The sequence below is a fragment of the Amblyomma americanum genome, chromosome 1 (assembly GCF_052857255.1).
Source record: "Amblyomma americanum isolate KBUSLIRL-KWMA chromosome 1, ASM5285725v1, whole genome shotgun sequence".
Classification (NCBI taxonomy): domain Eukaryota; kingdom Metazoa; phylum Arthropoda; class Arachnida; order Ixodida; family Ixodidae; genus Amblyomma; species Amblyomma americanum.
The window spans coordinates 145,181,140-145,203,594 of NC_135497.1; the positions used below are offsets into that span (position 1 = coordinate 145,181,140).

The window sequence follows — 22,455 nt, forward strand, 5'->3', positions numbered from 1 at the left end:
GCCCCAACTCGCGCGGACGCGCGCGGCCGCAGCCACCACCTGACTCCCGCTCCTCCCGCTAGGGGCGCGGCGCCGGCGCGTGACGTCACGGAGGAAAAGCTGGGCCCCAACTGGCGCGGTCGCGCGCTGCCGCAGCCACCACCACCTGACTCCCGCTCCTCCCGCTAGGGGCGCTGCGCTATGATTGACGTCACGGCATATGTATAAAAGAGCTGCGCTCCTTCGCCGGGACAGTCTTATACCCCTGTCACACGGGCATTTCGAGGGCCCTCGAACCGATAGTCTATCGACTCAAAGGCGATCGAGCGCTGCTACACGGGCAGTTTCAATGGCGATCGAGTCAATAGCCTATCGAGTCAACGGAGCAGCACGGAACTCCATCGAGATATGCAACGCATTCTTGGCTTAACCAAGCTAAGCCTGGCCATTTTTCGGTTGTTGGGGCCGATCCTGGTGACTGGGACCGTCTGAAGGAGCAGTGGCGTCAACATTGTGCCGCTTCTGGTCGAGCCTTTAGGCCTCGCTTCTCAGCTGAGGTACGTGTAGTGACGGTGAAGCTGCGTATTGCTCAGCGCACCCGGTCATCGCTCATGTGCGCATGGAAAGGGGAGCTTTCGGAGCGTCTCCTGCGTCTTTTACGATCATCCTCTTTGACAGCGGCGGCATGGCGTTGTCGACGCAGCCCAACTGCTCATCCTGAGGTGCCTCGGTTTGCTCGCCAAGAGCTGTTGTGCCCTCAACGTTCCCCTGCTTTTACATCTTCCGCCAGGGCTGTGGCCCAGCCAGTTGGCGGGAATTTCAGTGCGTTTTTCAGCCATTTCCGGGATATTGCTCAGTCGCTCCTTTTGGTTGATCGCGATGACGTTTCCGCACACCCATTTTTTTTGCAGGCTTGCCGCAGGTTGCCGCTGAATTTCATGACGGCCTTATGGCTCCGCCAACAGAAGGTGAAATCAAGGAGGCGTTGAATTCCATGAAACGAGGCTCAGCGCCAGGGCTAGATACGCTTCCTGTGGAGTTCTATTTACAATTCTGGCATTTTGTAGGCCCCGTTTTCTAGGATGTGTTAATAATCTGTTTCCCTGGGAATGTCTTTCCCGATTCATTTAAAGCAGGCCGCATTGTCCTGATTCCTAAAAAGTCTATTTTCTCGACATGTCCGGCAGATTGGCGCGCTAACACTTTACTAAATTCAGATTGTAAAGTATTAGCAAAATTACTCGTTCGCCGTCTACGGGCTCTCCTCCTGTGCCTCGTTTCCTGCCACCAGGATTGCTCCATCTCGGGTCGTACGTGAAATACACAGTTTTATCGTCCGTAACTCGAGATATGCTACAGTATACTATACGGCGGCGCGCACAGGGTCTTCTTGTTTCCCTCGATCAAGAGAAGGCGTTCGACTTTTTAGAGCATGAGTATATTTACGGTACATTGGATGCTTTCGGTCTCCCACCTTCTTTCGTGCTTCTCATTAAAGAGATGTGCAGAGATATTTCAAGCACCCTGTTTCTCGATGGCTGGGAAATTGTACCGCATTTGATGTCGGCCGCGGCGTTCGTCAAGGTTGTCCGCTCTCCCCCTTTTTGTTTGGCTTAGCATTAGAGTCATTCCTCCTGGCAGTCAATCACCACTTTCTTATTAGAGGTCTGGCTTTGCCAGGCAGTGAGGCAGTACGCGTCACCGCTTATGCAGATGACATCACACTCTACTTAGCTGATGAACGCAGCCTGCTCGAAGCTTTAAACGTTTTTCGTGAGTACGCCTTCTTGTCGGGGGCTGCTCTTAATTATTCGAAGAGTCGTGACTTTTTTTATTTCATTGTGTTAGGCTGCGCAGCGAGGAACAACAAAGTAAAACATTCCCGGAGACCGTTCGCGTGCCTTTTTTTTTTGCACGACGGCCGGATACGATGAGGCTTTACAACTTGAGCTTGTTTAATTTAAATCCAAGGAGAGCTGCGACAAGAAAAAAAAGGTGCCTTGGCTGAATGTGGACCCATTTCTTAGACCAGAGGGAGGCTTTCCTCGTGTCGCTAAGTGCGTATTGCGTTATTTAAGTATTTTACGGCCTTGCACAAGAGCTTGCATTTAGTTTCCACGCACTACCTGCGTTCTGGTATGGTGCAAGGTATAAAATTTGTAATATAAAAACGACAGAAAAATTAACTCTGCTGAACAAAACTGGGTCAAATACGAAGTTTCACATTGAAAGGAGCCAATCCAAAGTCTAAATGCTGATACTGGCTGAATTATTTGCACAGCTTTTCATTAAATCGTGTTGTAGAGTTGTTAAAACAACATGTAAAACATATAACAGCTTGGATAGCGCTGCGATTTGTGCGGATAACAAACTTTCGCGTTTTTCTGTTTCCGTTTAGGCGGGTTTCATGATTTCTAAAGAAAACTCTTCATATTAGCCCTTACAGACAATTTTAGGAGGCTGTGCGCAGGAATCGAAACTGCAAGATGAAGAAAGCCTACGAGACAAAGACCTGGACAAAGTGCCTCTCAATATGCCTCTACCTTTCCATAAAAATTTCTTGCCTTTCTTGGAAGCGGTCTGTCAATTAAGACACGTCAAGCTCTGAAACGTTAGAGCGCAATAATACTTCTCTTCAGACACGACGCAGCTGTGAAGTGTGAGAAGTGGCACATTTAATAAATGCATTCGTACCGAACGCATTGTCTTCGTTAAATCTTGGCTTTCACTGGCGGTGTTTCTGGTCCTCGGCGCCGTTGATTGCTAATTTTTATATACGTCCAAGAGGCTGTTGAGTGCTTCTCTGGCGCCACACTCTGCAGCTTAGCCGCGATGAAGCAGTGTGTGCACTGTGTTATGGTTAAGTACTATGACGTATGATACAAAATAAATTTTCAGGTTTTTTTGCAGTGTCGTCACCTATCTGCAGTCCACGCAACGTGGAAACAGACGCTCCTGTTTCTTCGGTTTAATTCGTATCCATGGTATTCCTGGAATGAATACAACAACCGGCATAACTTCAATCTCGCAATTTTGAAGTGTTTTGCCATTATTGTCTTCATTCACAGTATTTGCCCAGCTTTAGCTGGGTTTCTTGGGGGTCTGCTTGGCACGTGTTTTTTTTTTTTGCAGTTTAAGCTCTTCTTTACCGAGTCCAGAGTTCTGCTTACAAACACCAGCGAACAAGTTCATGTGCACTGCCACAGGTGCCATGTCTGTAGGTGTCAGGCATAGGGACTGCACCCCCACCTCCTCCTTTCTCTTTTTTTTTTTGCGCTCCGTGAATGCTTTAACACCGCGTTTCGGGAGGCGGGAAGTTGGACGTTTGGCAGCTTTGAGTTGATACGTCAGCAATTCCTAACGCTGGCATAATGGCGGATGTGGCGGACCGTCGGAGACTATGCAGCGTCGCCCGGTGCTTTATGACATTGGCTATAGCCACCGATTTCATTGCAAACTTTTCTCCTGCTCCCGGTTCTCGACAAACTCAATTTAAAAGACGTTATTTGTTGCGCTGCAGCTCGTAGGTGATGTGATTAAAATTGGTCGCTTAGGTTGTCGCTGAAATGGGCCACCCCTCTTCAACAAAATAATCTGCAGGTCCTGCAGATACTGCGAAAATTCCACTGATATTATTTTTTTTTTACTCTGTCATCAAATAATCTGTGCAGTAGACGTGCCTTTGAATGTAGTTCCCTGCCGTTAAAGGAAGTGACGGCAACAGACGTTGGCGAGTCGTTTCAGGCGATGCTCATGGCGCAATTTCTTGCAACTAAGACACTCCTATGAAAACAAGGAGAGGTCCCTCCTCTTGCCTCTGTTTCCGTAGCCAACGTCCTCCGATGCTCGCTTTGTGCCGCCATCGAGTCCGCGCCTCGAGCTTAGTCGGTCAAAAGGCAAAGTAAAATGAATTATAATTCGCCCTGGGGGTCATAAATAAATCCCTGTAGTCTTTAGTAAAAACCACGGGGTCTCGGGTTACAGTCTTCATTTTCATTCTTCGTCGTAGGAGTTGCGCACTCAAAGGCGAGTGCTGCGCTTATAGAACACAGAAGAGCGACCACGGCAGTTCTAACAGTTAGCTCGCTAAACCCTTCCAGACAGAGCTAACGAGGGGTGAGCATTTTATGTCTCAAACTTTGTCGAAGCGCAACCCTTGCAAGGCCATTTTACATATTTACGTTATTTACAGATGACACGGCAAGTTTGCATTGGGGACAGAAGCTTCGTATACCTAGGCCTCCAACAGTAACTACCATTCTGCTAACATGGTCATATCAGGCCATGTGCAACTCAAACACTACAATAATATTGCAACAAGTTTTTGAACAACATGTTAGGGCCAGTTGGGGAGCTTTATTCCTAAGTTGGAGAAAAATCGAAAATGGCCAATTTTTAGAATTTTCAAACATTTGACACTTTGGGTGCGTTGCTGGTAATCAAGTTCTTTTTTTTTTTAAGAAAAACGCTTGCTAGATAAATGAAGACAGGCACGAGCATTTCCAGTGTAAAGCACAATAAGGCCTGGTCATTTCTGGTTTCTACGTGATTTAGGTGCGCAGAAATAAGGCTCAATATTTTGAACGTTTTTCAAAATGTGCCATGTTTGAAATTTTTTTCTTGCAAAATAAGCACTGTTAAAGACAGAAACAACGGCTTTGGCTCATTTAGAAGTATAAAGAGAGCCAAGAGAAAAAAAAAAGATATCTGGATTGCTATAGCTATAGTTGCATGGAAAGTTGGGCTAGTTGGGTTACGTTTATTTTAAAAGCGTTGCGCACCTCTTCTTCGCCCGTCGTCTCTGTTCGCACTGTGTATTCCCTTTAAAATGCTGTAGCTACAAATGATTCCATTTTATAGAGGCCGAAACATTAACAGATTTCGGAAAACAAGGTCTGTACAAGCCGGCTTTGTTGCTTTTTTTTTCTCGACAATTTTTCTTTTCTAGACATTCGCATATGCTTTTTCCGGGTGCCCCACCAGCATTATATATTTTTTCGCCGAGATTAAATTGGTCGACCGGAAATGCTTGTTCAATATATAGTGGGTTAAACGCCCGCAGTGAGAAACCCCTCGCCAGGACGGCGCACTTGCATGCGACGCTTCGACGAGAGGAAACCGCGATAAAATACGTGAGATGTAAAGGCCTTCAGTTTGTTCTATTCGAGTCCGGCAGAGACACCCTCAATGTCCGCAGCGCCGCCGATGCTGCATGCCGTAATCCGCTTCGGGTGCGCAGCGAGCTTGGCGTTGCTGTTTGCATGCGAAAAGACACTCTCGGTGCTTTGAGCGATATCTGACGCACTTTTCGGTGACATTGAACTCGAGTGCTGCCGCGCAATTTTTCAGTGGATTCGCGCGTAAGACGACGGACCCTTTAAATGCTGCCGAAAAAGGTCCCCGACGTTCGGGAGGCATGAGCGTCAAGCGGTTGTTCAGCAACTGGGAGTAATAATAATAATAATTGGTTTGGGGAGAAAGGAAACGGCGCAGTATCTGTCTCATATATCGTTGGGCACCTGAACCGCGCCTTAAGGGAAGGGATAAAGGAGGGAGTGAAAGAAGAAAGGAAGAAAGAGGTGCCGCAGTGGAGGGCTCCCGAATAATTTCGACCACCTGGGGATCATTAACGTGCACTGACATCGCACAGCACACGGGCGCCTTAGCGTTTTGCCTCCATAGAAACTCAGCTGCCGCGGTCGGGTTCGAACCCGGGAACTACGGATCAGTAGCCGAGCGCCCTAACCACTGAGCCACCGCGGCGTGTAGCAACTGGGAGAAGTTTCGTTTTTTGCGACATGCGTTAAGCTGTTAAGCCGTGACGTCATGGAGGTGCGGCGGCGCTGGCGTCGGCAGTGACTTTCGCTGTGCAGGCAAGGAGCAGGAACGTCCGCACTGTCCGCGTATTGTGTTTCTGAACATAGTTCGCGACATATGCCGGCAATTTGTGGTGCGGCTGGTCGAGCCGCAAGGCAGAAGAAAGGAAGCGGCATAAGTTTCCACAGATTTATTGCGGTCAGATATAGGAGCGAGAGCAATGGGCACGGGCCGTGGAGCGGAACAAGCTCGGCGATGGCTCGGCTTCGCGGCCAGCATTGCATTTCTGCATCGAAATCTGACCAGTTAAGTTTCCGTCTCTTAATCCGCATGGTTTCTCTACGGTCGTGCGGCGAGCAGTGCAAGAATCAACGCATGCAACTTGTTTGTGTTCTGTCGTCGTCTTACCATGAGGAGTTTGGACACGATATTCCGTGTGCGTGTGATCGTATAAGTTGTGCGCCTGCAGTTGTGACCCTTTTGAGATGCGAATCACCCGGAATACGTGCCGGCCCTCTATTGACGCACAGAAAGAAAGAGAAAACAGCGGCTGCCAGTCGGCTTAGGCGTTCACAGCGAGCAACTAAACGCGACAACTGAAGACGAACTGTAGACTCTGGTACTAGTGCGTATACGACGCGTACCTTTCCCTCAATTTTCACTTTCGCAAGCTTCAACATGCGCGTCTTTTCGACACAGGTCCCAGGAGCCCGGCCGGCGAAAACAGCAAATACCGCACCACTCTAGCAAAGTATACAAGGCGCGCATTTGAACGAAAGTTTAAAACAAGCAGCCGAATGACTTGAAATATTCAGCTCAGCGCGGTGAACGCAAATTTCGTTCGAAGCTCGAGCAAAACGTCTACGCATGCGCTTGCGCAGCTCTCCCAAAGCCAAGGGCGCAAAAAGAGTGAATTCATGCGGGCACTACGGGTGGCGCGAGACCTCAACTTCTGCCACAAATGCCCATTTCATCGAGCAGAATAAAGCATTTAAGCGCACCGAGCGTTCGACAAAGTTCCAAAGAACAGAGAGATTGCATTTGACTTATTCAAAGTAACTGTACTTAAGAGTGTCCAGCAATTTTCTACGTTCTCCGGAATGAAGTGGATCAGAGAAAACAGGAAGCACGACAGAAAGTTCATCACGTAAAGAAGCTGCTTCGCGTCGTGCATCGCATCGCCCTTCTGACTGCACTAGAGAACGGTAGGCGGCTAATGCCTCGTGCTTTCTCGGTTTGATTTAATCAGTGAACGTAGTTGCCCGCAGTGGCCACGCAGTTACTTGCTACCAATTATTAGCAGAGAAGGAAGTCGATGTAGCGCTCGGTCTGTCGAACAGGTTGAAAAAGTGCACAACTACTTTTCAGGCTTCAACTAAAATGTTTCTAACCACAAGCTCTGCGTGCATTTCTAACCACAATCTGATCTGTGTAGCCCGCCGTCAGTAATATTTATATCAGTTTTAAGAATTTCGAAGACGCCGTTACCCTCGGCGCTGTGGCCCAACAAATTTGGCTATTTCGACCAGTTACGAGTACTGGAGGGGTGGCTTTGCCTGCAAGCTTTGTAGGCAAACTTTGTTGGGCCACGGCGCCGAGGGTAACTGCGTCTTTTAAATTCTAAAAATTGATATGGATATTACGGTGAACTACACACCTCTCAATAAATATCGCGCTACACCGCTGGCTATCTTATGCCGAAAAAAATCGCTCTTCTAACTAAAAAAAAACAAAACAACAACCTATTTTTAACAGCTGCAGAACAGCTTAGGTGAAAGACCCGGTATTCGCACGGCCGATGCATCCCTTCGGCGAGGAAGACGTGCGCACATCACGTGGTGGAAACGACATGTTTTCGAGATGCCTCGCGAGTGACGTACGTTGCCTTCGGCGGCGGGGAAGGGAACGTTTGTTCGTCCACCAACAAACGATTCGCCACCTCGGCACGGGCCCCGCCGCGGTGGCTCAGTGGTAAGGGCGCTCTACTACTGATCCGGAGTTCCCGGGTTCGAACCCGACCGCGGCGGCTGCGTTTTTATGGAGGAAAAACGCTAAGGCTCCCGTGTGCTGTGCGATGTCAGTGCACGTTAAAGATCCCAAGGTGGTCGAAATTATTCCGGAGCCCTCCACTACGGCACCTCTTTCTTCTTTCACTCCCTCCTTTATCCCTTCCCTTACGGCGCGGTTCAGGACCTGTGTCCAACGATATATGAGACAGATGCTGCGCCATTTCCTTTCCCCCAAAACCAATTATTATTATTATTATTATTATTATTATTATTATTATTATTATTATTATTATTATTATTATTATTATTATTATTATTATTATTACCTCGGCACGGGGTTCTTCGCGTGTATGGCAAGTTAGCAGCGCATGCTCTTCGGAGTGTCCGCGGTGGCACCTTCTGCCGTAAGGAAAGCTTTGCCAACAGGGGCAACGGCAAGGGTCCCAGTGTCCTTTGCAGTGTCAGTGGCGCCTCCCGAGAGCCTTCGCATCATCCTGGTGACGGATATATCTCTTCCACATACACTGGGCGTTCCAAAGAAACACGTCGCAATGTCTGCAGCGAACTGCGGTTCGGCCCAGGTAACACGCGTAACTGTTCAAAAACAGGCGAAGTCGGCGGTCCTGAATTCCTCAGTAAAACGAAAGCAGACGCCGCAGCTTTGGCATTACGTGTGGGTCGATCACGAGTGCAAGATGATGAGACGACAAACTTCTTGTCTGTTATCCGCGCCTAAAATCTGAGTTTTCCAACTGCATTCTGGAAAGCAGGGAATGTACTTTGCCCGCTTTACGACGCTCTTCGCGTACCTTAGATTCAAAACTGCGGAGCCAGAATGTGAGGGCTCAGTTGTGCAGCTTGAACTTCTTTTTAACTCTTTTCCACGCGTTGACAGGATGTGAATGCACGCGAAAAGGATTTCCAAGACGGCCCCAACTGAATGTGAAACTAAATCTGCAGCTGAATATACTGTACGTGGTATGAGGTAACAGGAGTTTTGAGGCAAATGCTTTCTCTTGTACCAGGCCCTTTTTGTGTGGTCCCACCACAGGATAAGAAGGGCCGGGATTCGGTTCTGGAAAGAGTGCAGCCATTACCATGACCGAAGCCGTGTGCTTGTTCACCGACTTGGATCGAGAGAACCAAAAGCGGGATAATTGCGGACGCCTGCACTAGAACCTTTCGCAATTAGCGAGTGCCGATAAAATAATCCATCCCTGAAACGTAGTTCATGAAAATATCGTAAACGACCACGGTCGACTGACGGGACGGCACCAAAGGTTCGAGCGCGCTTGTCATCACGACCTGCCACGCGCGTGTTCTTCAACTCTTCCGGGGCACTGCCGAACTATCAGCGCTAAGAGCTCCATGCCGAGTCGGCGCTCTCTCGAGAAAGCGACGAGATAACTTTGCCCCATTTCTGTGCCACTTTGTCATTCGCCAGTTGTTGAATGGTGTGTAGAATTCTTGGTGGAAACCAGCTGACACGAAACCGACAGTAGCCTTCACGAGAGAGGGTGTTTCAGAGGTTGATGAGGAAGGTTCTTGCGCACGCACAGGTGTATCCGTTGGAACCATCCCTACTGATGCTACTTTTGCGGAGGTGTGAAGAGGGGCGCATTTATTAAACTCCCGCCCGTTTAACACTCCTCAGCAGTGTCAGCTGCGTCAAAAGGATCCGCATGGAATCCGGAGGGCACTCCTCAGCTCATGGCAATGTTCGCATTTCGGAGCACGTATCGCTAACTGGGAATCGTGTCGTTGACATGATACCCGCCGCGGGCAGTGTAGCCGCAACTGCTGCGCGAGAAGGATGACCGTCCGCGCAGTTCGCTTCTCTCGCGCATCGACTTGCGCTGTGACAACACATTCGCTCGCCTCGAAGCGCCGCATGCACGCGCGCAGCACGAGCACATGCCCGGCACGTTGGACGGGATCGGCCCCGCATTCTGCCGAGCACCGCACGGGAAACGAGCGGCGACGCACAATGGGGATGACGAGAGACGCGGAGCAAAGAAAAAAAAAAGAGCGGCCGCCGCGGAAAAGGCCGCACACTTTCACGGTCGACTTGGCGCCGCCAGATGCGCTGGACGACGGTGCTCTCACCCGCGGATGCGTGACGCTCGGTCGCCGACGAGGCTCCCCCCCCCCCCCCCCCCCTTTCTCTTTCTTCTTTCGCCTAACCTAATAAGCCCTCAGCTGGAATCGCCGGGCGGCCCTTTGCGCTTCTCCCCCCTGGCCGCGCAAATCTCGACGCATCGCGAAACGAGGGCAGCGAGTCAAAACGGAAACGGCGTCCGCGCATTTCCCCGAATGCACGCGCAGCAGTCACACCGTCGAAAAAGTTACTCGCTCGATGAGAGCCAGCGAGAGTACACTGCCGCTGCGACCTCGGGCCTCTCCTGGCAGTTCGTTGCGCGGCGAAGCTGACGCGGGTGCCGCGCCACTTCGCTATCGGCGCTGCTGATCGAGTCCCTCTGGAGCGCCGCTCCACTCGTGGTCGCCGTCTTCTGTCCACAGCCGCTGTGCGCGGGGACAAAGGCCGTCACCCGAGTCGATGATCCCGTGCGATCTCACGCTCGTTGCGAGTCGCCATTGAGGGCAATTCCTGCTCTGTGAGTGGTCGTGTGACTCGCTTTCGTTTGAGTCGAACTATCCCCGCCTGGTTTCTTGTCCGCTGACATCGCATATCAATGAAGCGTCCGTCTAGGGAGCAGCAGAGAGCGTGGTTTAAAAGACAGGCCATTTGAAAAGCCGGTTACAAAGTTTCAGCCGTCTATTTGCGTGCTGTTAATCGGCGAACTAGTATGCTGCAAATTACGTGCCCTGTTTAAGAAAAGACATTCCTGTCGAGCAAGTAACGATGGACACACTTGTTGCACAGTAGACAAAATAAGTAATCGCATTCTTCGGATCCATTGTTGAGCGAAAGCTCATTACGGGAGCCATTCCGCCGGCATCAGCGTGAAACCGTCGCACGTATTAGCTTGAAAACAGAATCTGCCCACTTTATTGGCGGTAAGTTTTCGCCGATGCTCCATTAAATGTCTATAGCAACTGCACAGCTACCATAGTCCTCCATAAAGTCAGCAATAAAATTCCAATAAGGAAGGGCGTCAGGCAAGGAGTCACGATCTCGCCAATGCTATTCACCGCCTGTTTACAGGAGGTATTCTGAGGCCTGAAATGGGAACAGTTGGGGATAAGAGTTAATGGAGAATACCTAAATAATCTGCTATTCGCTGATGACATTGCCATGCTGAGTCACTGAGGAGATGAACTGCAAATCATGATCAATGAGTTAGGCAGAGCAGAACGATGGGTCTAAAAATTAACATGGAGAAAACCAAGGTAATGTTCAACAGCATAGCAAGGGAACAACAGTTCACAATTGGCAGCGAGAGCCTGGAAGTTGTGACGGAATACGTCTACTTAGGGCAGGTAGTGACAGCTGATCCGGATCATGAGAGGGAGATAACTAGAAGGATAAAAATGGGATGGAGCGCATGTGGCAAGTTCTCGCAGATCATGAGTGGCAGTTTACCAATATCCCTCAAGAGAAAAGCGTACAACAGCTGTACCTTACCGGTACCCACCTACGGGGCAGAGCAGAAACGTGGAGGCTAACGAAAAGCGTTCAGCTCAAGATAAGGACAACGCAGTAGGCTATGGAAAGAAAAATGATGTAACGTTAAGAGACCGGAAGCGGGCAGAGTGGGTGAGGGAACAAATACGAGTTAATGACATCCTTGTCGAAATCAAGAAGAAGAAATGGGCTTGGGCAGGGCATGTAATGTGAAAGCAAGATAACCGCTGGTCCTTAAGAGTAACGGAGTGGATTACAAGAGAAGGCAAGCGTAGCAAGGGGCTGCAGAAAATTAGGTGGGCGGATGAGATTAAGAAGGTTGCGGGCATAGGGTGGGCGCCGCTGGCAAAGGACAGGGTTAATTGAAGAGACATGGGAGAGGCCTTTGCCCTGCAGTGGGTGTAGTTAGGCTGATGATGATGATGATGATGATGAAAAGGGCGCATTGCTCAAGATAGCACGCATACACGAAGCTGATTTTAAGAAACAACCAAAGTCTTTGTACAAAGTTGACCCCTATTCCATTGTGTCCTTTCTTACCCGGTTATGCCCGTCGTAGCCCAAGGAGGCGGCCGGCTCCAATCGCACTGGCGGTATACAGGGTTCGTTATACTCCTAGGCAGATTTCGCGCGCTTGGCCCAGATCAGCACCGACAAGTCTGTGGGCGATGTTGCCATGTTGCCCAAATGCGCGCGGAGTCAAACGAGAGGGTGGCGAAGACGAGCAACGCGAGGACTGCGGTGGGAGGGGAGGTCCAATGAGCGTCCAGGGGTCTCTGCATCATACCGACGTCATACCAACACTAACAAAAAGTAGTAAAAAGGTAGTAAGTGCAGCAGTTACCAACTCTGACCGCGTTTTACTACTCCTTTACTAACTATTTACTAGCCTCTTCAGGGTAGCTCGTAAAAATAAGCCCTTCCTGCCTTCTTACTGCTTATGGTCGCTAGTTAGTATCTGGTTAGTAACCGTTGCATTAACACTAAAACGAAGTCATAGAATATAATTGACGCAGACTGTTTTGTGAATAAAATGGTTTTGTAATTAAACATTCCCGGGGCGGCGTGCGGTTAGGCAGACTAGCCCGTTTCTACAATCGCAACTTCACTCTCCAACCTAGAGCAGTGGGGGACAGCGTTGCCCAGCTCGGAGCCGGACGTACAACTCCGGGCGACGGGCAGGGCCGAAGAGGTCGCTGCAAGGCTGTGTTATGTGGCCACCTGACGTCCAGTCGGGAACAGAGCCGACCATGAACTTTAATCTGAATATCCCGTGACTCCCTTGCTCACACTTTCCGGTGAATAAAGTTGGTAGATCTACTGCTCTGATTAAGGCTAAATGGGTAAAAACACAATATTTGATATATGAGACAGATACTGCGCCATTTCCTTTCCCCAAAAACCAATTATTATTATTACATATAATGCGCAGCGTGTCTAAGCCTAAGTCTGTGATTTACGGCCTCACCACGCTCTGGTAGCTCTGACTGGTGTCAGGAATTATTCAAATGGAACATGTAACGTTTTTATTTTTCCAGTGTGCACGAACTTAACAAGCCACGCCAGCACACCGTACGAAGAACCTAGCAACGTATGCGAAAACAGTTTTTACCCATTTTCTCAGTAAATACTACTAGCACCCTGTTCGTAACTGTAGCGTTCTTCACTAGCTTCTTGAGGTAGTACCTTTCACTAGTTCTGCTTTTACTACCTCCACTTACTAAGGAGGTAGTGATCCGTGTGAAAATTAAGCAACTGGTTAGTATAGTTACTTAGTGAATTCTCCGACGTTTTTAGAAATTAAGCATTAACGTCACGTCATATCTTTAAATGTAAGGCGGAAACGAGTTTCCGTAGGCGTGTTTATAGGCGCTGGTGTGTACGCTGCATGAATTCAGCGATTTATATATATGACAGATTAGTGACATCACAAACCGAATATAGGCCGTTCCAACCTGTGTGGCGCCATATTGCTCGCTGCGCAGCTTTTTGCACCGGCTGCACACCAAGCGCTCCCTGTGCCTCTGTGCACCTGCCACCTGCCACAGGCGCGGTGGATTGGCAGCGCCCGGCGAAAAGTGCAATCCAGGGAGCAATGAGGCATCGCAGACGCCAGGGGAAGCTGCGTGCTTGCGCTCTGTAGGGTGCCTCGATCCGGCTTTCCTATATCGCTCTGTGTTCCGAGCTTTCGCTCAGTTTAACGATTTACGCAGCGAAAGCTCAAACATTGCGCAATTTTTGTCGGACGCGGAAGATAACACTGGCTTGCCATGATTTGTAAAGTAATTCATCCCCGATTTGACGGCAGAGCCAGAGCTCCACCCATGAAAGTCTCCGTGCAGTCTGTTTGTGGGAAAGCGATTTCTCTTTTTTTCCCAATGTCCTGTATATTAGCGGAAAGTACGATCGTATGCGGCTTCATTAATTTCCTTTTGCTCACTTCGCCCTGTATGCTTACAGTCCTTTGGCACATCCCCGCGAGCAGTCGACAGTTTCGCACACGCGGCCTCGTTCATTTTTCCGCCCCTTATCGTCGTCGCCGCTACCATCACCGTTGCTGCTGTCGCCTCGTTCAAAACAGGAAGCGTTGCCCGAGTTACACTTCGCCAGCGCCGTTGGCGTGTACTACGTCGTTGCGTCCTGCTGACGCATTCCCGCCGCTCTGCCGATTCGCTTTTGGGCGGCGTATGACGGGCGTGGGACGGTTTTAATGCACTGCCCATCGCGCAGACGATAGTGTTAAAAAACAAACAAGATATGGGCTACACGTCTTCCCATCTCGAGGTCACATCATCATCGGTCACCGACGACGCCCAGCGCGACGCCTCAGGCAAAAGAGGGAAGGCGAAGGAGATAGATGCAGGGGCATCGCAAAACAATGAACATGGTGCTCGAGATGTTCCCACCCGTTCGAGACCGCGGACAAGACTGGACCACCGGAAGCTATTAGTCACGCGGTTGCTGGGCCGTCGGCGGGAGTGCGGCGCCAGTGGCTTAGCTGCAGGGCGCGAAACGGCCGCGTCGAAATGCTCGGGAGCCGCAGCGTCGTCCCGTTATAGCCCCGCTCGCGATGCATTGCGCATCGGTCGAACGCGGCCGCCGCGAAAAGCGAAAACAAAGTGAGGAGGAACAAAGGCGCTGACCGCCGCCGTGCGCGCCCCGAGCGGCGGTCGGTTCCACTCGAGGGCCGCCGTTGGACTCCGAGCGGCGCCATTGTTCTGACCGAGACCGCCGTGCGCTCACGCCTCCAACAAAGGGGAAACACGGGCCGGCCATGTGTCAATTGCCTCTGCCGTACACGTTCGGTCACGCGAACGTGCGGGTCCGCCGAGGGCGGCTCAGCCGAGATTCGGGGCGGAAATTTTTGTTTTTGTTTCTGGCAATGGAACGGCGCGTGACGCCGAGCGCGGACCTCCCAAGTTTTCAGAACCGCGCGCGATGCAAGGTGCAGAAATAGCGCTCGAGGAAAGCGTTTCGGGGCAGCATCAAAAGCTCGTTCGTCGGCGTTTTCAGTCTGAGCCTTTCGCTTCAGTCCCGAGGACGTGTTGCATGACACTGCACTTTCGGAGGTATACCGACTTCTCCGAAGCACATGTGCCCTCCGGAGCGCGCTTCTCAAACTCAGCTTGCTCACCCGGGCTTTGCGCGGACCCGTGGGAAAGCATGATCTTGCCGCCTCCTCTCTGCTCCCTCCTCCTTTTAATGTGTTCACCGTTGCGTATCCACGACTGGCGACTTCAGGGTCGGGAGGACACCTTGAAGGTCGTTCTTGAGGTTTAAAAGTTTGCCCAAGAAGGCGAGGTTTGCGAAAATGGCCGCTAATGAAAGCGTCTGGGGTTTTTAGTAAGTAACAATGATCGGCAAATATTTATACGTGCCAGAGCCGAAGGAGCAGCTATATGAGGCACGTCGTTGTGGTTGGTTCCGGATTACCCTCGACCACGTGCATTGGCGCCGCACAGCACCCGGGAGTCTTCTAACGCGATAGCGTTAAAGCTCCGTTCACCACAAACTCCGGCGTCGACGCTGTCGGCGTCGGCGTTGTGAGCCGAAAATCACGAGCATGGCTGTGGCAGGTGGTCCCCAGAGAGCAACCTAGGAGGCAGGGGGGCCACCTAGGCCACGTGACCTTGCGGCGTCATCGCAACCTGCCCACGGGACTGTGAGCAAGCTGTCCACCGTGGCAGGTGGGAGTTAAATTAATGATTGGTCGCTCCGGAAGAGCAACCTGTCCCGCACAAGTCTCACCGGTGGCAGCACCTGCCATCGCAGGGCAGTGGCGCATCGCTTAACCGCTGCACCTCTTCTGCGCAAGGAGGGGTATGAAGACTCCCAGGGATCTGTGAATGTAAAGGTGAGAATGACCTTCTGCATGCATGGGAATTAACCAATTAACGCTATTGCGTCAGACCCTTAAGGCGGAGCTTAAGTGTCCCCTCCCATTTTTTGCATTTCGCCTTCATCGAGATTCGACGGCCATTCCCCGACCTCGTGCTCAACAGCAGAAATCGCCTTTTTAACGTGATGGCGAGTTATTCCGTCCCGCACTACACTGCTCCTCGCGAGAGTGCACAACCACGTTACGTTCCACGCGGAAAGAGAGAGAAGTTTATTACGAAAGGGAAACGTGCAGTAACCGTCTCACACTGAGTGGGCGCCTCCGCTGCGGGAAATGGGGCGGAGAGAGAGAAGAAAGATAGCCTCAAGCTGCCCGTATTATGCCGGATGCTTGCGTTCAAGGACGCGCGTAAGCGAATCAGGCCATGGCCGTGAGCAGGGAAACTGCCTGAAAGTAAGGGAATTACGTGGGCCGTTAAGAGACACCGTGCTCGGGCTGTTTGTACCTTAGGGAGCACTAAACCTGCACCGCAAGCGTAGTATTAACGTCGGTCGACATTCGCATGCATGCTTTCAGAGGGCAACGCTCACATGTCTAGTTTCGAACCCAGGTTCGTTTTCCGAGTATGTTTCTGAGCCCTGCACTACGGCACCTCTTTCTTCCTTTCTTCTTTCACTCCAACCTTTCTCCCTTCCCTTACGGCGCGGCCCGGTTGTCCGCCGAGATATGTGAGAGTTGCTGCGCCATTCCCTTTCCACAAAATCTTTTTTTCTTTTTCTGAGCGGCCCCCTTTCTGGGTCACGCGGGAACGTATCGACTTGCTTCCCATCTTAGTGCTGCGTCGCAGGTATCAGCACGGGATGTGGCCGATGTGCCTGGAGCATCATATCACGACATGCGATCGGTTGTCGCGTTGTTGTTGCGTTACGGGCGGCAGAAAAAATAAGCCGTGGATAAACTCGGTGTGAGCCGGCTTTCTTCTTCGTGCCAGCCACCTCTTTCCGCCGCTAGCATTTGACATGCGCAGCAGTGACCACGAGCATATATAACCAGTGCAGGACTACAAGTTTTGTTGTATGCTTGGCACCCAGCCAGCGTTATGGATGGGGTTGGGAAGATGGCGCTTTCGTGCGATGATTTTGAATTTTTCCAAATTCCTATAAACGAGTACGAAAGTCTTGCGTGTGTGCGGTGGAATATTGGGGCGCTCGCTTAACCCTGTGCGCGTCAATTTTTCAGACGTTTCAATAATTCAGGAGAGCGGAACTTCGCTCATAGACGCGGAGAGCAGGTGATCTCACTGAACTAAGAAAACATCGTCAGCATAGAAAAAAAAAATGTGTGCGCAGACAACAGCGTGACCTCTATAGGGATGTCGAATCGACGCCACACATTGGATTTCCAACAATGCAGAAAATGCTGTGTCAGGAAAGCTTCGTCCTGAAGCCTTCAAAAATTAGCAAAATCATATCCACGTTGGATGGCGCGAAATGCCCGTCAACGTTAACGGAGGAAACAGTATGCGCGTTTATGGCGTCGTTATAGGTGATGCGAGCTAGATTTTCCGATCTTATGTTGGAAATAATATCAGCGTTAAGTATGCTGTTGTTTTTTTTCACAGCGCAGCTGGTAATGCCTCGCTTGCGGGTTGGGCGGCGTCAGTGTGGCCATAACCAATCACGTACTTACGTGCCTCGCGCTACCTTTGATGTCATCGGAAGGAGTGCGCTCTCACCAGCGATCGGGCGATCACCCCGTGCACGTAGGCCATGCCTCGCGCATCGTGTAACCTTCGTTGTCATCGGGTGGGGCCTACATGCGCTTAAAAACACCTCTCGAACGCACTGTGCGCGTCTGTGTAGGAGTTATGAGTAGCTAAAGTCAAACCTCGTTTTAACGAAACAATGGATAAAACGAAGGTATAGCCATTCCCCTTGAAAGCTCCCACAGCAGCCTATCTATTTGCTACCTCGTTTTAACGAAGTAAAGTTTTCCTAAAACGAGATATAACGTACTTCTAATAAACCCCACTGGACATTTCGCGCTGAGTATGCCGATTTACAACGGTGCCCAACACTTTCGTAGCGATTGGATGTAGCAAATTAAAATCACTGTGCAGAATCTGCTTTAGTCGAGCAGCGCACAAAACATGCGGAATACCTATCCCGCCTCAAGCGGGGCTTGCATCCATGAGAGTTTGCCTGAACAATTAGCTTCGGCGTGCGGTTTGACACTGGCGCGCCCTACGCCGAAAGCTGGGCACGAACGCTGCTCTCTGAATGATGCCACGCTTCGCAGTGCGCACGGCCCGCTGCGCCTCGACATAGTCACACTGGAGTTCCGCCGTTCTCCAACCTCCTTCGCTGCGTGCGACCCACTGAGAGCGCGCTCTGCTTCTCTGGTACCACACGTGCAGTTTGCGCCTCGTTTTTGCATCATGGCCGCATGGCAGTGTGCTTGGCGGCATATCCACGTCCCGCTGCTTTCACAGGACCAAGCGGCGGAAAACGGCCGCGCGAAAAAGAAGGCGGTCATAGTCGAAGACTTCGGTTTGGCGTATATGCTTTCTTCGCAAGGCATTTTTGTCCCGCGGTGAAGTTTTGTGGCCCGCGTACTTGTTAGTTGCGCGGCGATGCCAACTAAAAAGGACACTTGCGAGGAAATTGCCACTGCGCCCAATTTTACTGCGGCCCGTACTGGCTGCAGTACCTAGAAAACGGAGCTAAATATTCTGAATAGGTCTCTTCCTGGCCTCTCTGTGATTATTCCTGCAAAACCCATTTTCTAGGCGCTGAAGACCATGCGAACCGCGGAAGAAGCGGGCGCGCGTAGGCTAGGCTGACATATTCGGTTAGAGTGTATACGTATACTCTGCCGTCCTGTGGGCACCCAAAACGGCGGGGAAGCCCGTTGACATGCGACAGTTGCAACCATGGCAATGCACCGCTACAGCGATGTAACAGCTATAACGAGTAAATTGAGAGGCCCCGTCGGCTTTGCTATAGCAAGTTTCAACCGTATAAGGAAAGACGCGGTAACAGCCATACAGCGGGTGGACACCTGGACAGTATACCGCGAAACTTACTACATAGACGACTGCGCTTCTGAGTAATCGTAACTGTAAACGCGCCGCCCACGCAGAAACGCAGCGCCGGTGCCGCTAAGATTCAGCTGCGCAAACCGCTTTAATGTTTCAATTACATAAATACTACCTAAGTGACAACAGCACATTTCCATCAAATCGAAAAACGAAAACATCATCCACAACAGCTGTGCTGTATAATAACATTGTGAGGTTTTTCCGTTGAAGGTTATACAGTTCAAGTAAAGCGGTCCCGAAGTGCCACGACAAGAATATGTTGGCAACTTCCTTCAGCAAAAGCGGGCGTGTTCTTGTGGACAAACGAATGATTTTTACTGTCCAGCGGTACACAACATCTCGGTAAGCTTCGAGAACGGCGTCTAAGACCAGGGCTGCGGGGGATCATCTTGCGCCAAGGCAATGCGCTTGCACACAGAACGAACACCATATAGTTCCTATAGAGTTCTTGCAGGTTAAACGTGCTATTAATCACCTTACCATCTAAGGCAATGCGCTTGCACACAGAACGAACACCATATAGTTCCTATAGAGTTCTTGCAGGTTAAACGTGCTATTAATCACCTTACCATCCTTACCAGGGCGCGAGTGATCATTTCCGGTTTCCGACAATGAAAAACCGCATGTGCGGTGAGAGGGTCTCAAGCACAAACCAGTTGTTCACGCTGAGGAGATGATGAATGGAGTGTTTTAAGAAACGGTTTACAAGGAAGTAAAAGTGCATGGAATACCATGGCGAGCATTTTTGTGAAATATAGCGATATATATACAGCCCAGCCCACTTATAACGAACATATGACGGTCGCACGAATTGCGTTCGTTGTATCCGAGGTTCGCAGTAAGTGCACTTCTAATTTTGCAGCCACAAATAGGAAGTCAAACGAAACTGGCGTTCATTTCTTGCAAATGTTCGTCATGTGCGTCGGCTTCTTCAAAGGTGACCATATCGCGATGCTGTCCAAGCCTTCATGAGCGGTCATAATTTGTGTTCCTCGCCGAAGGCCCTAAGCGCCAACAATTAAGCTGCATTGGTTAAATCGTGGTTAAAGTGTTTACGGCAAATAGTTGCAGGCCTGCCTCCTCGTCATCGTAACCAAATTCTAAGCAGTTGGGCACCGCTCGTACTTCGCGTACAATGCCTTCGTCAATGTGTGACTTTGCGATACTCGTACCATGATCCGCACCAACGAAGTCATCTCAGGCGAATTCATATCGGGCCATTACATCAACAACGTGTTGCGATTAATCCGCATGCGTCTAATCACGCGGATGCTCAACAGTGTTCTCAGCCGTTCCTTGGCCCATAAAGCATGCTTTACGGAAGCAATTCCTGATGCGCCCTCCGCAGTCAGTCCCATCCACATAATCTTCATCATTTCCGTGGCATCGGACAAAGATATCCGCATCAGAACACTACCGCCTGGTGTTTGAACTGCTATCGGCACGATCGAGCTGGATGATGCACCGATGAGAGGACATCCTGATCGCGTGAATGACACTCATGTCCGGTGGTTGCATCTTGCACCTGGCATTTTGTGGCGAGGAAACCGTTGTCACCAAGCCAGAGAAGGCAACACGTGGTGCGTTGCACAGTTATCAAATACGACTTAAAGCTCGTATCTTTTTCGCCATCTCTTGATCGAACTCAACAAGACACTCAGCGAACAAATTGTGCGCAGTACTATTGCGCCATTGGACCTTACGCCCGGTTGCACATTCGCCTCATGAAAACAAAAGTAACGCGTTATCCAGGCCTTTGTGTTCGCCCTGTAGCGTACAAAATCATAGCTCCCAAAGCATCGCAGTGCGCGAGACTTGCTGAATTTGCGAAGGGCAACCGCCGCTCGTTGCCGTTCCTCCTCGTGCACAGTAGGATGTTGACGTCAAAGCTTGCCCTGTCTTTCACCAGTGCAGGTGTCGTCTTTCAGGGCATGCGTTGTCGACGGCAACGTTTGGTAAAACTGTGCCGTCTCGCTTTTCGTACTGCGTTTCTGGGTCCCAACGTTCTTTACGGGGGAGGGCGTCACGGGCACTCAGAGACGCTCTTTCATTTCCGCGCTTATCGGAAGCGCGAGCTTTTCGATTGCGGGGCAGAGTTTACAGCGCCTCCTCGTTCGTTTTAACCGCCATTTCGTAATAAGCGAGAGTTCGTTATAACTGCGGCCGTTATCAAGAGGGCTCTACTGTATTTCACAAAAATATAACTTAAATCAGCAGGCTGGTCCCCTCTGTGCCGCCTCCCGTTTCGCCCCTCAACAGTTCGTACTCGAACGCAAGCACTGTGTGTAGTCGCATTTTCTTTTGCGAAACAATCACCTTTCCACCAGCAGGTTCCGCCGGGAGTGTGCCCACCCGGCTGCCCTTGCTTAGCGGCGCACTAACGCGTGCTGGGCGTTGCCATCGCAGGTGCGTCCATCCAGGAGCCATGAAGCAGCCGTCCTTGCTGGCGTTGGCCGCCCTCCTGGTTCAGGTGAGGACACCCTTCGCAAGCGAGGGGGAAGAGGCATGCGAGAAAAGCGGAGCGATAATGGGTTGCGGTTCGAGTGCTCGCAAGTAGGGGGAAGAGAAGCCGCCAGGCTGTTTGTCCTCTTCGGGGACGAAGCGACAGTGACTCCCCCGTCCGCGTCGTTTAACCCGGGCCCATATATTAAACCCGTTGGTGTAGAAAACGAGGAAGGAGAACCGAAAGTATACGGTATTCCTTTTCAACCTCATTTTCTTAATTGCCCAGACTTACTGGTCACGTCAAGTGACTACTGAACGCGCACAGGTACACTGTAAGTCTCTGTTCTGCATATCTGTAGCTCCGCTGTAAAACAGGCATCGAAATTGCAGCTTCCACCGCCACCGCATGCAGGGGTTTGGCTGGAACTGTGCATAAAAGCGAAGCAGAAGCGAGCATGCAGGAGGAGGAGGTCAAACACTTCGTGCTTAATGCTTTCTCTCCCGTTCGTGCGCCTCTTGGGGTGGCCTAGCTGTAGCGTTGTTTCCGATCATGCATATATACGGCCATGTTGTGCGTCACTGCGTGCCGCATACCGCGGTGGGAGTGGCCAAGAACATTTTGGAGCAGGATTTGTAGCAGCTCCCTCGTGCTTTGTAGGAGGAGCCCGTTAGTGAAAAGGTATAAAAATGCGAATGCACCGAGTGTTCCAGCTAACTTGCGCCACGGTTTAAAGACGACAGCGCAGCACGAATATTTGAATTGGTTGTATGCAGTCGTCTTGGCCAGGTGTGCGCACTTTATTTAAATGCGCCAAATTCGACTTATTGTATAACGAAGAAAAATGAGCGAAAGTTTGTAGTGTTAGCACAAGCTCAGTTTTTCCCCCATACAAAAGTGTATCAGATCGTTGAGAAACGCCCGTTTTGGTTGTTTTCGTCAATATCGCTTTAGGCTGGTTTCTTTTCTACAACCTAAACCCTGCGCCACTTAAAAATTGGCCTGTGAGAGCGCTCCTGCGTTGCGATGTTAGCACTCTCAAACGATTGAATAACTTGGTTAGGGAAAGCCAGGATGAATAACCAGGCCATCGGTCACAGCGATCGTTCCGAAATGAGGTGAAGCCCCTTTGCTTCGTTAGAGTTACGTGTGGCGCTGTATGTAGCTGGAGCGCGACCATTC

At 50.6% G+C, this 22,455-nt stretch overlaps 1 pseudogene across 1 annotated transcript in view; it reads left to right on the forward strand.

Annotated features, from left to right (window-relative positions):
- LOC144136361 (cuticlin-3-like) overlaps positions 1 to 22,455 on the forward strand; it is a 43,397-nt pseudogene that overhangs the window by 15,685 nt on the left and 5,257 nt on the right. The window contains exon 2 of the transcript XR_013315600.1: positions 21,237 to 21,300. The product of XR_013315600.1 is annotated as a cuticlin-3-like (transcript). The remainder of the gene's footprint in view (positions 1 to 21,236; positions 21,301 to 22,455) is intronic.